The sequence below is a fragment of the Chrysochloris asiatica genome, unplaced genomic scaffold, assembly GCF_000296735.1.
Source record: "Chrysochloris asiatica unplaced genomic scaffold, ChrAsi1.0 scaffold00022, whole genome shotgun sequence".
Taxonomy (NCBI): Eukaryota; Metazoa; Chordata; class Mammalia; order Afrosoricida; family Chrysochloridae; genus Chrysochloris; species Chrysochloris asiatica.
The window spans coordinates 14507401-14521222 of record NW_006408540.1 but is presented as its reverse complement, the minus strand read 5'-3'; the positions used below and the strand labels follow the sequence as shown (position 1 = coordinate 14521222).

Below are 13822 nucleotides of genomic sequence, written 5' to 3'. Positions count from 1 at the left end.
ATTGTGACCTCACAGAGTTTTCTAGACTTTACAGCAGCAGATGGCCAGGTCTTACTCCTGCAAAGCCATGATAGTTGTTGTTGTTGTGTGCCATCAAGTTGGTTCTGACTCGCAGTGCTTCTATATAGAGTTTCCAAGGAGCAGCTGGTAGGTTTGAACTTCTGACCTTGCAGCAGCACACCAGGATTCCTCTGAGCCATTTAGTGAGTTCAAAACCACCAGCCTTTCAGTTAGTTAGCAGATGAGCATTTATCCATCGCACCTTTAGGACGTCTATGCACCTAGTAGAGATGTGTTTTGACCAACTCCGTTATTTACAGATGGAGTCTTGGTGTGGCTCTGTACAATTAACACTTGACCTCAAAGTCGGTTTGAACTGCAAGGTCCATGATTCAAACTCACCAGTTGCTCCTCAGAAACCCTTTACAGGGTGGTTATGAGTCAGAACCGACTTGATGGCACTTAGCAACAACCACGTGTTATTTCCAGATAATGCACATTTAACAGCCACAGTAGGTAGTGGAAACAAAGATAGGAATAGGACCACCAAAGTGAAAGGAAACTAACCACTCTAGAAATGACTCACACACCATCTCATCGAGTTACTGTCTGGAAGTCATTTGAAGAATGAGGAAGACTGTGTCCCCATTTATACTAAAGCATATAATAATTTAAAAACAAGATTTCTTTGCAATGAATTTACATTAATCTTTAGAACAAAACTTTCCCCTTTCCCTTTCAATTCTATCAAGCAAGAAGGAAGTTACCTTCCTGCCAGCTGTGGCTGTGCAAAGAGCCAATTAGCAAGATCAGAAATTTCCAGCAACTGTTCTTTTGATCCCTGATTAATAATTACTATTTCAAGTGATTATTTCAATGTTTCTCCTTAAAGGAGAAATAGTACATATTTCTCTTAGATTCTCACACATTTATAGGAATATCTTATAAATCTCAAAACAAAGGAGACAAGCAACCTCATATCCTTTGAGAAGGATATGAATGTATTAGTTTAATTCAGATAAAACAAATGCATTATTCTAAAATAAATATGTTGGTAAGAGTGTTGGATCTACCACAGCAACAGACTGAATGTGAGGCCTAACCATAGTATCATTTATGAAATTAATTTATTATGGTTTCTTTTATTATTCAAAAAAATACCCTTGCTAATGCTTACCAGTAAATACTATTGTGTCTGAATTGCCTATATTTTATTAGAATTTCCCTATGTTGTAGAGATCAAAGGTCTTGTTTTTCACATACAAGAGGGCTTCAAAAAGTTTGTGGAAAAATGGAATGAAAAGATAATGGATTTTTCCATGAAGTTTTTGAAGCCCCCTCATATCAAAGTCTATGGCAAGGATATGTGGATCCAATTAAGTTTATCTTTCACTACAAAATTTTCAAAAGGATGTTAATTCATGATTTTGATAACCATTCTTTTTGTTTGTTGGTTGGTTGGTTGGTAACTACTCTTGAGTACTGCAGAAATTAATCCCTATTTGAGCGTGTGTTACTTTTTATGGTGAATTGGTGAAGGATTACAAATACCAGTTTTCCACTCAACAGTTCATGCACATTTTGTTTAATTGCACTGATTTCAATCCCCTCAGTATAACATCACTGATCGAACTTCCACCCCACCTTCTTTCCTAGCCCTTCTGAACTTGGTCTTTGGGTAAGTGCTGTCCTTTTGATCTGAAATGGTTGCTTATTCTAAGATGTGGGGACCTCCCTAGTGTTATTGCTCGCATTATAAAAGACTCTCTATGACTTGGCTGGAAATTTGAGTCATGGGGGTGAGCTCCTTTCTAGTCCTGAAGGGAAAGGAAGGGCCACAAGGAGCTCTGATAGTGTAGTGGTTACAAATAGGGCTGTGAACCGCAAGGTCAGCAGTTTGAAACTACCAGCTGCTCCCAGAGAGAAAGATGAGGCTTTCTGCTCCCGTAAAGATTTACAGCGTTGGAAACCCTGTTCAGGGTTGCTGTAGGTTGGAACCGACTTGACGACACTTAACAACAAGTCTTTGAGATTCCATGTGTCTCTATCTGACCAGTACATCTGTCTTACTTCGATTCTGCTTTAACTTTGTAGCTCCATCTCACCTCAGTAATTTTCCTGACTGTGCTGTATACCTGTGTTCTCTCAGCCTCTGACATGATTGGGGCTCAACAGGAAGTTAATATTTTTGTTCATGTTCACACCCATATGAACCAAATCACACTGGTGACTTAACTTATTTGATAACAAATAGAATTCTTCTCTTAAATTTTCACAAATTATCTATTTGTTTTCATGTCATTGAATAAGTACTTTTGATTGAACCAATGAACAGAATTATAGTATCTAACTACTCAAAACATCCGGGTATATTATACAACATGTCTCTGTGGTCAGTGGATGGCTGCAGCCCAGTTTCCTCAGTGATACACTTGTTCCACCAGCTGCTCCTTGAGAACCCTATAAAGACTCGTTATGAGTCAGAAGTGACTCGAAGGCACTTAGCACCACCACCACCAGTCTCATTAGGGTGCCTTCAAAAAAAAAAAAAAAATCCAAACAGTGGCTTCTGAGGAAATCTGCTGAGTTGCTGAGCAGAGAAACAAGTTCAAAAGGTTATGGTGACTGTTTTCTGGGACCCCAAAGGGGTCATCTTGATAGATTTTCTTGAAGGACACAGATTGTTCATGGGAGCTCATTATGAAGAAACTTGAAGAAAATGGAGAATTATGCTTTTGAGAAAACAGCCAGGAAAGTTTGACCCCAATGTTTTTTTCCCATCACAACAATGCTTCTGCTCATTCTTCAAGAGTAGCAAAGGCTGTCTGTCCTATGAGAATTTAATTGGGAATCCTTAACCCACTCACTCTGTGACCCTAATCTTGCCCCTTCAGACTTCTTTTTGATCCCCAGACTCAAAGACCATGTAAAAGGAACAGAATTTGAGTTGTTTATGGATACCAGACTGCCATTTAGAGAACACAGAATTCTTCAGGAAAGATGATAGATGGAACCACCACCTTCAAAAGTGTATAGACCTAGACAGAAGATATATCAAGAAACAATAGCTTCCATCACATTTTGATATTTTTATTTACTAATGATAGCATTAGGAAAATCTGCTACACAAGACCACTTTAAAGTGTTCAGGAGCAAAGATATCAGTTTGAGGACTGAGGTGTACTAAGACATGCTATTTTCATTAACCTCATATGCATGTGAAAGTTAGACAGTGAATAAGGAAGCCCATAGAAGAATCGATGCAGTCGAATAATGGTGTTGTAGAAGAATATTAAAAGTACCAAGGACTGCCAAAAGAACAAACAGATCTGTGTTGGAAGAAGTACAGCCAGAATGTGCCTTAGAAGTGAGGATAATGAGACTTCATCTCTCATACTTTGGACATATTATCAGGAGGGACCAGTCCTGGGAGAAGGACATCATGCTTAGTAAAGTGGACGGTCAGCGAAAAAGAGGAAGACCCCCAAGAAAATGAATTGGCACAGTAGCAGCAGCAACGGGCTCATGCATAACAACAATTGTGAGGTTGGCACAGGACTGAACAGTGTTTCATTCTGTTGTGCATGAAGTCGCTATGAGTCGGAATCGACTGGACGTCACCCAACACCATGATTTTATAGCAATACTTTTTGACTTACCCTCATATCTGATATTTCCCAATCCAAACACTTTTCAGAGAATACACAACTTTTTTCTCTCCAGTTTAGAGTGTACCTGCATTTGTTGTTGTTAGGTGGTGTTGAACAGGTTCTGAGTCATAGCGACCTTAGGTACAACAGAATAAAGCATTGCAGGGTCTTGTGCTATCCCCACAATGATGCTGTGTGTGAGCCACTGTGTCAATCCATTTCCTTGAGAGTCTTCCTTTTTTCTGTTGGCCCTTTGCTTTACTAAACATGATGTCCTTCTCTGGGAACTGGTTCCTCCTGGTAACATGTCCAAAGTACATGAGACAAAATCTTACCATCCTCCCTTCCAAGGAGGATTTTGACTGTGCTTCCTCCAAAACATATTTGTTCATTCTTTTGGCAGTCTATGGTAGAGTTAATATTTTTCACTAACATCATAATTCAAAGACGTCAATTCTTCTTTGATTTCCCTTATTTATTGCCCAACTTTCACATGCATATAAGGTGATTGAAAATACTATGGCTTGGGTCAGGTGCACCTTAGTTCTCAAAGTGACATCTTTGCTTTGAACACTTTAAAGAGGTGTTTTGCATTATACTTACCCATGTAATATGTTGTTTGATTTCTTGTCTGCTGTTTCCATGGGCATTGATTTTGGATCTGAGTAAAAAGAAATCCTTTAAAATGTCAACATTTTCTGTTATCGTTTAGCTATAATAAACAGTAAAATTAAATACTAAAACGTATTTAATAAACCAAACCCAGTGCCAGTAAGTCAATTCTGACTCATAGGATTTCCAAGATTTTAAATCTTTACTGGAGCAGAAAATCTCATCTTTCTTCTGTGGAGCAGCCTGAGAGTTTGTGGTTAGCTATAGGGCTTACCCTATAGCCCCCTTAGGGCTCAATTAAATCACGTAATTTGTAATTGAATGATAGTTTCATTAGGAAAATTAGAGTAGATATTAAGTAACATTCCCCTTTCACTTCTAAGATTCTTTTACTATTTTGGTTACGATTGAAAATACATGTTTATATACATACTTAAGCTGAGGCATGAATTGTGAGCATACATTTTTATGTTTAAATGGAATTAATTGTCTAGATAGTTTGCCATTGGTTAAACTTTCATCGTATCTCACCTGTCATTCCCACAACATGAAAACTGAGACAGCACATTTAACTGCTTTTATTTATACCGGGTCCCTGTTGTTATTTACAAGGGGTTTGGACAAACAAATTTAAATAGGAATTATTCCAGGGCAAGTAGTGATAACAGGCAAAAATGTGTTGTTTACAGTTCCCTTCCTGTTTGATTCTTCACATTATGCTTTATTCATGGACCCTTTATTCAACACAGGTCTGCGCCTCATTTTGGAACTTGGAAAATGCCTTCATGACAGTATTCTAGGTTCTCAGGACTCTGCATACCACTCGTGGGCTGACAGCCGGTCCTCTTTCACTGGCAAAGTAGCCTGATTGCCATCTAGTGGCCAAATGGGATTACTACATTAAAAATCAAAAGGCAGTTTGAGTCAGCCCGCTAGATGGGAGGCTTACATACCTGTGTGTGGTTCCTGTTGGTCGTGAGATGTTCTCTTAGGTCAGTAGTGATGTAAAGACCGGGCAAACAACCTGCCAAGCCATCAGTCACATACTGGTCCCTATCTTTTCTTGATTCCTTTGCATGGTAGCAAAAGAAGAGTTTAGATAAAAATATGTCTTTATGTCTTCGGTTTTCTGGAGTCGTTAGCTTTGAAGCACTGTTGATTTGAATTTTTGTTTTTGTTTAATTAATTCATTGGTGTTTTGACTTAATGAGTGTAGTTTGCAAGAGAATATTTATTAAACTCCATATGTAATAAATGTATTCATTAAATTTCCATGCTTTAATAGGTTTGTGTTTTTCCTGTTGTAAACAGCTATAACAACAAACTCAAAGTGTTATTATAACTGTAGTTTTAAGAGCTTATTAGTAAGAATCCCTGTTTACTACTCTTCTTGTTCTTTATTGTCTTCGAGTTGGTTCTGACTCATAGCAACCCTGTATAAGGTTTCTGAGGAGCAAGCTGGTGGGCTTGAACTGCTGCCCTGTGCTTTACAGTCCAGTGCTTATCCTTCAGTGCCACACTAGGAGTCCTTAGACTCCATGTTTCAGAAGTATAGGTTACATATAAGACAAAATTCTTCTGTTTATTCTCATAGTATTCTCTATAAAATATATTTTTCTTCTCTTGATTTAGTTTCATTTGAATTCTTTCCAAAGAGCTGTTAAGGCAACATTATAGTTTTCTTCCTCAGAAATCCAGTGATCTTCTCAAATGTTGTTACAGTAAAATAATCAGGAAGTAAATTCCCATTTATAACTGGTAGAATGTTTTTGAGACCTTTGACTAGTCCTTCTATTATAGTTGTTGTTGAGTGCCATCAAGTCAATCCCAACCCTTAGCGACCCTGTATAGGGTTTCCAAGGAGTAACTGGTGATCTTGAACCACTCACCTTGCAATTCAAACAACTTTGCAGTCCAGTGCATTAACCCACAGTGCCACATTATATAGTACACATTAAAAATGTATAGAATCTTCTGAAACACACTGTAGGACTGGACCATATTCATCCTTATAGATAAGACAGTGCCTGGTACACAGTTGTTGTTGTTGTTAGGTGCCATTGAGTCGGTACCGACTCATAGCGACCTTATGCACAGCAATACTTGAACATTCAAAGAAATACATGAAAAGATAACTTACGTATATAGTTGTTGTTAAGAACCGCGAGTCAGTTCCGACTTATAGCGACCCCGTATAGGGTTCCCACCAGCCACTCCACAGGAGAAAGATGTGGCTTTCTGCTCCCTCTGAGATCAAAAGCCTTGGAAACCCTGTACAAGGTGGCTCTGAGTCAGAACTGACTCGACAGCACTTAACAACAACAACAACATCACTGATACTCTTTCTTTTGATAAATACAAAAAGTAAAAACATGGTAAAATATACATGCCATTCAAGTGAACTAGAATAGAATCTTAACTTTGTTTTCAGAGGTGCGAACCTGCTGTAATGACAAACACAGTTGCCATGGGGGTGACTGGATGCATTAGAAGAGAAAATTGATTAGCTCTTCCTTCGTGGCCATTAACAGCTGTTGGCCTCATACTCTGAGCTCATAAATCTCTCCTTCCCCAGCATCAGTGATGTATTGTTGTGACGTGCTGTCGAATAAGTTCTTTGTATAGTGTTTCTGAGGTTTTTAATCTCAGAGGGAACAGAATGCCACATCTTTGTCCTGTGGAGTGGAAGTGTAGCATTGAAAGACAGCACCCACAATAGACATTACTTTTCCTAGGGTGTCTTGTTTAATCACAGTGGAATATTTCGAAGAAAACCAATGCCTCTGGGATTTCTGGATGGTGATTGTTCATTCCAGTTCCCAGTGCAAACTGACAGTGTGATTGTGGGAAGACAGGCTCTAATCTTTTTCTGATCTCAGTGCCGTTTTTAACAAATATTTATGATGATAAAGCAAAGGAGCATCAAAAAGACAAAGGTCAAGTCAGCACAGAGAAAAATAGAGAAAGCCCATCATTCCTTGTTTGACAGATAAATTACATTAACTCTGCCGAAATTTCATAATCTAGGTTCTCGCTTAACTAACATCCCTCATCAACTCTCAAAATCTCAGAACTGTATTTTTTTTTCAGTATGTTTTCCCATAAACTTTTCTGATGAGTTATCTTCTCAAAGCATTTCTAGACTTCACAGTTTGAACATGGTTTCAAATTTTAAAAAGCTGTTTTGTAGTTGTAATTTTCTTCCTTTTTTTTTAAAGAGGACTTGACTCGTGGATGAAAAACTTTAATTGCTGTTGCAAAAGAACATCTGTATGAAGTAGAAATTAGTTTTAATAACGTTCATAGAGAATATGTTCTAGAAACTGTAAATAACTGGATGTAACAGAACAGTCCCAGAGGGTTCGGCTGAGGCCAGCACCCGATGAGGAAATCCTTGTCTGTGGGGAATTTTGGATGACACCTGGAGAAATATTACACTGTGCATAAACCAAATTGAATTGTTTTCACAAGTGATGTGAAGTTTCATACAGTAAGAGATTTTTTCTACATGCACTTCAATTTCACAGCAAGAGTGGCATAGAATACCTAAACACAGAAGAGAGTGTTCAGGCAAGATATCTAACTCCTTGCTACAATAATGCATTGAATTCCAAATGATTACACTAGGATTCCATCTCGGGATGTCGGCAACACAAGGTGGTGGTTATGGCAAGCCTGGCCCCCCATCAACACCCGAAAGCAGTCATCACCTTCTCCTACGTGTGTTCCCTTCTGTGTTTTTTCTTCACTTTTGTTCATCAGCTCTGCTGTTGATGCTGCTTCTTAGCAACACTGGGAAAAACAAAGTTGTAATCAAGGTACTTAACACCTTCAGTCTTCTGGGGTGAAGAGAGCACTGTGTGGCATTTAGGACTCTGCTTTACAAACAGGTGGTCATAGATTTTCCTGGCTTGAAAACTTCCACAACTTTCTTGACCGAGTCATCGTAGGATGTCTGACTTAGGTTTGTTTCAAAGCTGGCATAAGGAAACTCTGGTTCTGGAGTGAGGTGACTAGGCCAGTAAGTTCTATCCAGTTTCATTCCACTCAGTGAAGACCCACAAGGACTGGAGAGTGTGGCATCCTTGAGAAACCCTGGCCTCAGGTCACGAATCCCACTCTCACCAATGACATCCCTTCTAGTAACAGCATCTTTCATGGAGAACTGGTCCAGACCTGCGGGGGTAAGCTCGCTTATCAGAATTTCATTTTAAAGAAACGTCTCCCCCTTTTGGCTCTCTGAGCAGCACCATAGCGGTCGGCAAGAACAAGCGCCTTACAAAAGGTGGCAAAAAAGGAGCCAAGAAGAAAGTGGTTGATCCGTTTTCTAAGAAAGATTGGTATGATGTGAAGGCACCAGCTACGTTCAATATAAGAAATATTGGGAAAACACTGTCACAGGACTCAAGGAACCAAAAGTACATCTGATGGGCTCAAGGGTTGTGTTTCTGAATGATCTGCAGAACGGTGAAGTTGCATTTAGAAAATTCGAGCTAATTACTGAGGATGTGCAGGGCAAAAACTGCTTGACCAACTTCCATGGCATGGATCTTACCCGTGACAAAATGTGCTCCATGGTCAAAAAATGGCAGACCATGACTGAAGCTCACGTTGATGTCAAGACTACAGATGGTTATTTACTTCGCCTGTTCTGTGTTGGTTTTACTAAAAACGCAACAACCAGGTTCAGAAGACATCTTATGCTCAGCACCAACAGGTCCATCAAATCCAGAAGAAGATGATGGAAATCATGACCTGAGAGGTGCAGACAAATTACTTGAAAGAAGTGGTCAATAAACTGATTCCAGACAGCATTGGAAAGGACATAGAGAAGGCTTGCCAGTCTATTTACCCTCTCTATGATGTGTTTGTTGGGAAAGTGAAAATGCTGATGAAGCCCAAGTTAGAGTTGGGCAAACTCATGGAGCTTCATGGTGAAGGCAGTTGTTCTGGAAAAGCTACTGGAGATGAGATAGGTGCAAAAGTTGAACGAGCTGATGGCTATGAACCACCACTTCAAGAATCTGTTTAAAATTCAGATTTTTAATGGTGACGAGCTCTGGTAGCGTAGTGGTTACAAATCGGGCTGCGAACCTTAAGGTCAGCGGTTTGAAACTACCAGCCGCTCCGCGGGAGAAAGATGAGGCTTTCTACTCCCGTAAAAGATTTACACCCTCGGAAACCCTGTACAGGGTCGCTATGGGTCGGAACCGACTCGATGGCACTTAACAACAACAACAACAATTTGTGGGGGGAAAAAAGAAACGTTTCTTAGAGACAAACATGCTGCTCTGAGGACATAAGCTTCTTGCTTGTCCATTTTTTGTCACACTTATAGTCGAACATTGCACGGCCTTCAAAAGTATATCCCACCTGGATCTTGAGATGCTGTGAAGATCTCCAGCTCCTTGATTTGTGCCCGGCTGCTACTGGGAGAACCAAACGTTCAGCAGTTTCTCAGTCTCTTTGGAAAAGCATGCAGACCCATCACTGTGAGACTAGTGAACAACCAACACAGAATATCAACTCAATTAGATGGTTTCTGCCACTGCTGATTGTGCCAACTGTGTTTAAAGTTCAGGTTCCTTTTGTGTGTGTAAGTGAACGTTGAATGTGAGTCTGTTGGAAATAGAAGCAGATGCAGTTCAGTCCTTTGTAGTCCGCTGTTCCCCCGTTACAGAGAGCGGAGTGAACACTATAGTGTAAACCCCATTTTCTACTTTTAAGAACTCCTTTGTGTTGAAAGTCAGGATTCTGTTACTAGTTGTTGTTGCTGTAAAGTGCTGTCGAGTTTGTCTGACTACTAGTGAGTCTGTATAGGACTTCCTAGGGGCAGCTGGTGAGTTTGAACTGCCAACCTGAGGTTCAGATTGACCTTGTGGTCCCATGCTTATCCTACAGTACCACACCAGGCTTCTGTTGCGGTTGTTGTTAAGTGCTGTTGAATCAGTTCTGACTCAGAGCAACCCTGTATAGTACCATACCAGGATTGTGTTACTAGTCTTGTTGTTGCTGTTAAGTAACCATCAAATCTATTCAACTCATAGCAACTTGTATAGGGTCTCCAAGGAGCAGCCAGTGGGTTTGAACTCCCAGCTTTGTGGCTCGCAGACCAGTGCTGATCCTACAGCAAACACCACACCAGGAGTCCACTTTAACTAGTAGCATCAACTAAACCTTGCCTGAAAAATCCAGGCAGATGGTGTATTTGATAATACCTAGAGGCACAGACGCTGGAAGGGAAGTAAAGGCAAAAGACTAATACTCTGAGAGTAACCCTGGTCATGAATGCTGTTTTAACTAACATCATCCTAATATCAATTTGTAAACCTGGTGTTGTGCTGTAGGAGTAGCACTGGACTGCTAACCTTAAGGTCAGTGGTTCAAATCCACCAGCTGTTCCTTGGAAGGAAATCCTCTACAGGGTAGTTGTGTGACTTCACAGCACTTAACAACAATAACAATATCCATTTTAAAAGAAGGAAAAACAACCTTGGTCTTAGGAGTTGCAGTAAAGCCTAGTACTTATATGTAGTCATGGGCCAGCACTGTTCTTAGTGTACACACATTTTAACTCATTTAGCATTTACAATATCACAACTTTGAGGTAAGTAGAACTATTATACCACTCCACAGATATTGCAGTCCTCGTGTGGCGCTGTGGGTTAATGCGCCAGACTGCAACGCCGTTTGAACTGCAAGGTTGGCGGTTCAAGCTCACCAAGTGCTCCTAGGAAACCCTACACCAGGTCGCTATGGGTCAGGATTGACTTGATGGCACTTAACAACAACAACACGGGTAAGGAAACTGTGGCACAGAGAGGTTAAGCAACTTTCTTCATAATTAAAGTATCTGACCTTACCAATGTTGTCATCTTCTGACGTACATCAGCCTCAGAAGTGGAGAAGAAGCTGCCTTTTGGTGCCCTGTTGATATAAGCCCATGCTAGGTGAAGGCCATGTCTGACTCCCTCTGACTTCACAAGGGAGAAGAAGAATCAAACTTAAAATCAGCCCAAGGCCAAGATCAGACACGTCTCCATCCTAAAACCTTCTTTCTCATCTTCTGACACCAACTGTCCCTCCCACAGCCCTTCTCTGCTTCATATCTGGGTTTGGTAATCCATTGCCGTGGCCACCCAGAACTCACAGGCAACACTCACAATTATGGGGCTTATCAGGGAAGTGGACAGGCTACAAGTCAGGATCAGCACATCTCCAGATCCGGCAGTCCTCCATTCAGGATTACCTCACCTCTGCTGCACTGTAGGCATTCCTCTTGGCCATGTTGTCCCCTTAGCCTCGGCCCTGCTCAGGCAAGTATTACAAAGCTCTTTTAGCACTATATGTAAATGCTCAAAGGGCACATTTTGCAGGCCAGCCTCCTGCCCATAGGCACTAAGCTTCACTCAATCCATGGGTCAGGGAAACCCATAGCTACTTTGTCTCCTTGCTGCCACGTTTTCAGACAGGACTCTTAGGTGCCACTCATGACTCTTCTTTCTTGATAGTCCTGGGATCATCTGTTCCTGCTTCTCAGGTGACTCCTTTTAAACCTAGCAGGGATGACAAAACTAACCAATCCTAGCATTTGAGTCCTGTACACCTCATTTGCATGGTCCCACCCAATCATTTGCTGGGAGTCAAGACGACTTTGGATAGAAAAGCCATATCAAGTAAACTCATGGTAGCATAATAGGTGACATTGTAACCAATTAGCTTTTTAGAAAACTTTCAACCCTTGTTCCTATTTAGTGATCTCTGCCCTCAGTTTCCTGATGTGGGGCTTTGGGATGAAGCACTGGACCACTGGGTTGTTTTTTTGTTTTGTTTTAACTTTTTATTGTGAATTGAGTGATAGTTTATATGGGAGAACATCAGCTTTACATTCATCCTATCATATTTTGTTTCATTGCATTGATTACAATTCCCTCCATTCATCACCATCCAACATTTGCTTCCATACCCTGCAAGCCAGTTCCCCGGCCATCAGCACACAGCCCCTCTCTCTCCTTGAGTCCAGGGTCCCCAGCTGCTCCATCTCTCCACATCATTGTATCTGCTTCCATCTCTAGTGCCACTGCTTTTCTGGATAGGGTCCCGCACTCCATTCTTCTTCCTTGATGGTCCCAGGGTCCTCCACTCCTGGACTGCAAGATCAACCACTCCCCTCCTTTTGTTATAAAACATCTGCCTTTACATTTGCAACACTCACAAATCCGTCCTGATAGTAATTATTCACTATTGAACCGTAAGAGTCTTATCCCCATCCCCTTTCAACAGCCCCGTCCAGACAGGTTGGAAACCACTCAGTAGAGATTCTACCTTCCCCTGTACCCTCTGAAACTAGGCTCCCTCTTGAAAGCTTATAAGCCAGTCACCTTGTTCCTTTGTGGCCCACCCCCTTCCATTTTGGGTAGCCAGTGTCTAAGTTATCCATCTCTGTGTACTGAGGGGGTGGGAATGATCATCACTGTAAAGATTCGTTCCCTCCTTTGAGCTACTGCATCCATATGTATAGGTCAAGTTCATCAAATTGTAGCAGATTACTCTTTTTTTTCCTCTTCTTTCTTCCTCTAGTTGAGTTCTGGTCATTCAGCCATTGAAGCCAGGTCAATCTGAAGCAGGGTACTATCTGCAAGTGTGGGTGTTCTTGTGCATCTCCCCTCACTTCTTATCAGCTGGATGCTTCACTGTCTGCTCTAGTCCTCTGTGACCATGTCCCTATCCCTGGGCCCAGGAGTCCCCACAGGGTTGTTTTGAATCACAAGGAGGGTGGCTCAAACTCACCAACCGCTCCTTGGAAATCCTATATTGAGTCTCTATGAGACGGACCAACTCAACGGCACATAACAACAACAGTAACACAATTCTGCCTTCAACATAAAAAAAACGAACTGAGTTTTCTGTTTCTTTGGGCAGTTTGTTGTTTTCGACGCCATGGAGTCGACTCTGACTCATTATGATGTCATGTCCATTAGAATGAAATGCTGCTCAGTGTCAGTCCCACCTTCTCCTCATGGTTGCTGGCACGTTTGAGGCCATCGCTGCAGCTGCTGTGTCAATCCAGCCTACCCAATACAAGACCCTTTTCTGGTAGTTGATCTTTCCTGATGATATGTCCCAAACAAGAGTATTTTGTTGTGATCCAAAATGTTTTCACTGGCTACTTTTCAGAAGTAGACAAGCTTTTTTTTCTAGTCTGTCTGCGTCTGGAAGCTCCACTGAAACCTGTTGACCATGGGTGACCCTGATGCTATTTAAAATACCAGTGACATAGCTTCCAGTTCTATAGCAACGTGCGAGCCATCACAGTATGGTAAACTAATGGACTCTACCACTGATAGGCCACCACTTGTCTGTCAGTGTGTCGTACTGTAGTGGCTTCTGAGTTGCTGTGATTCTGGAAGCTATGCCACCAGTATTTTAAATACCAACAGGGTCACCCATGTGGGTAGGTTTTACATGAGTTTATAGATGAAGACAGACTAGGAAGGAGTTAAAAACTAGTTCTGAATATTTAGGCACTGAAAACCTTATGAATAGCAGAGAAACACTGT

The 13822-nt window shown here is 41.1% G+C and overlaps 1 protein-coding gene across 1 annotated transcript in view; it reads left to right on the top strand.

Moving 5' to 3' along the window:
* The window catches only part of VWA8 (von Willebrand factor A domain containing 8), a 518389-nt gene that overhangs the window by 394916 nt on the left and 109651 nt on the right, over nucleotides 1–13822 (top strand). The gene's annotated exons all lie outside the window — the stretch shown is intronic.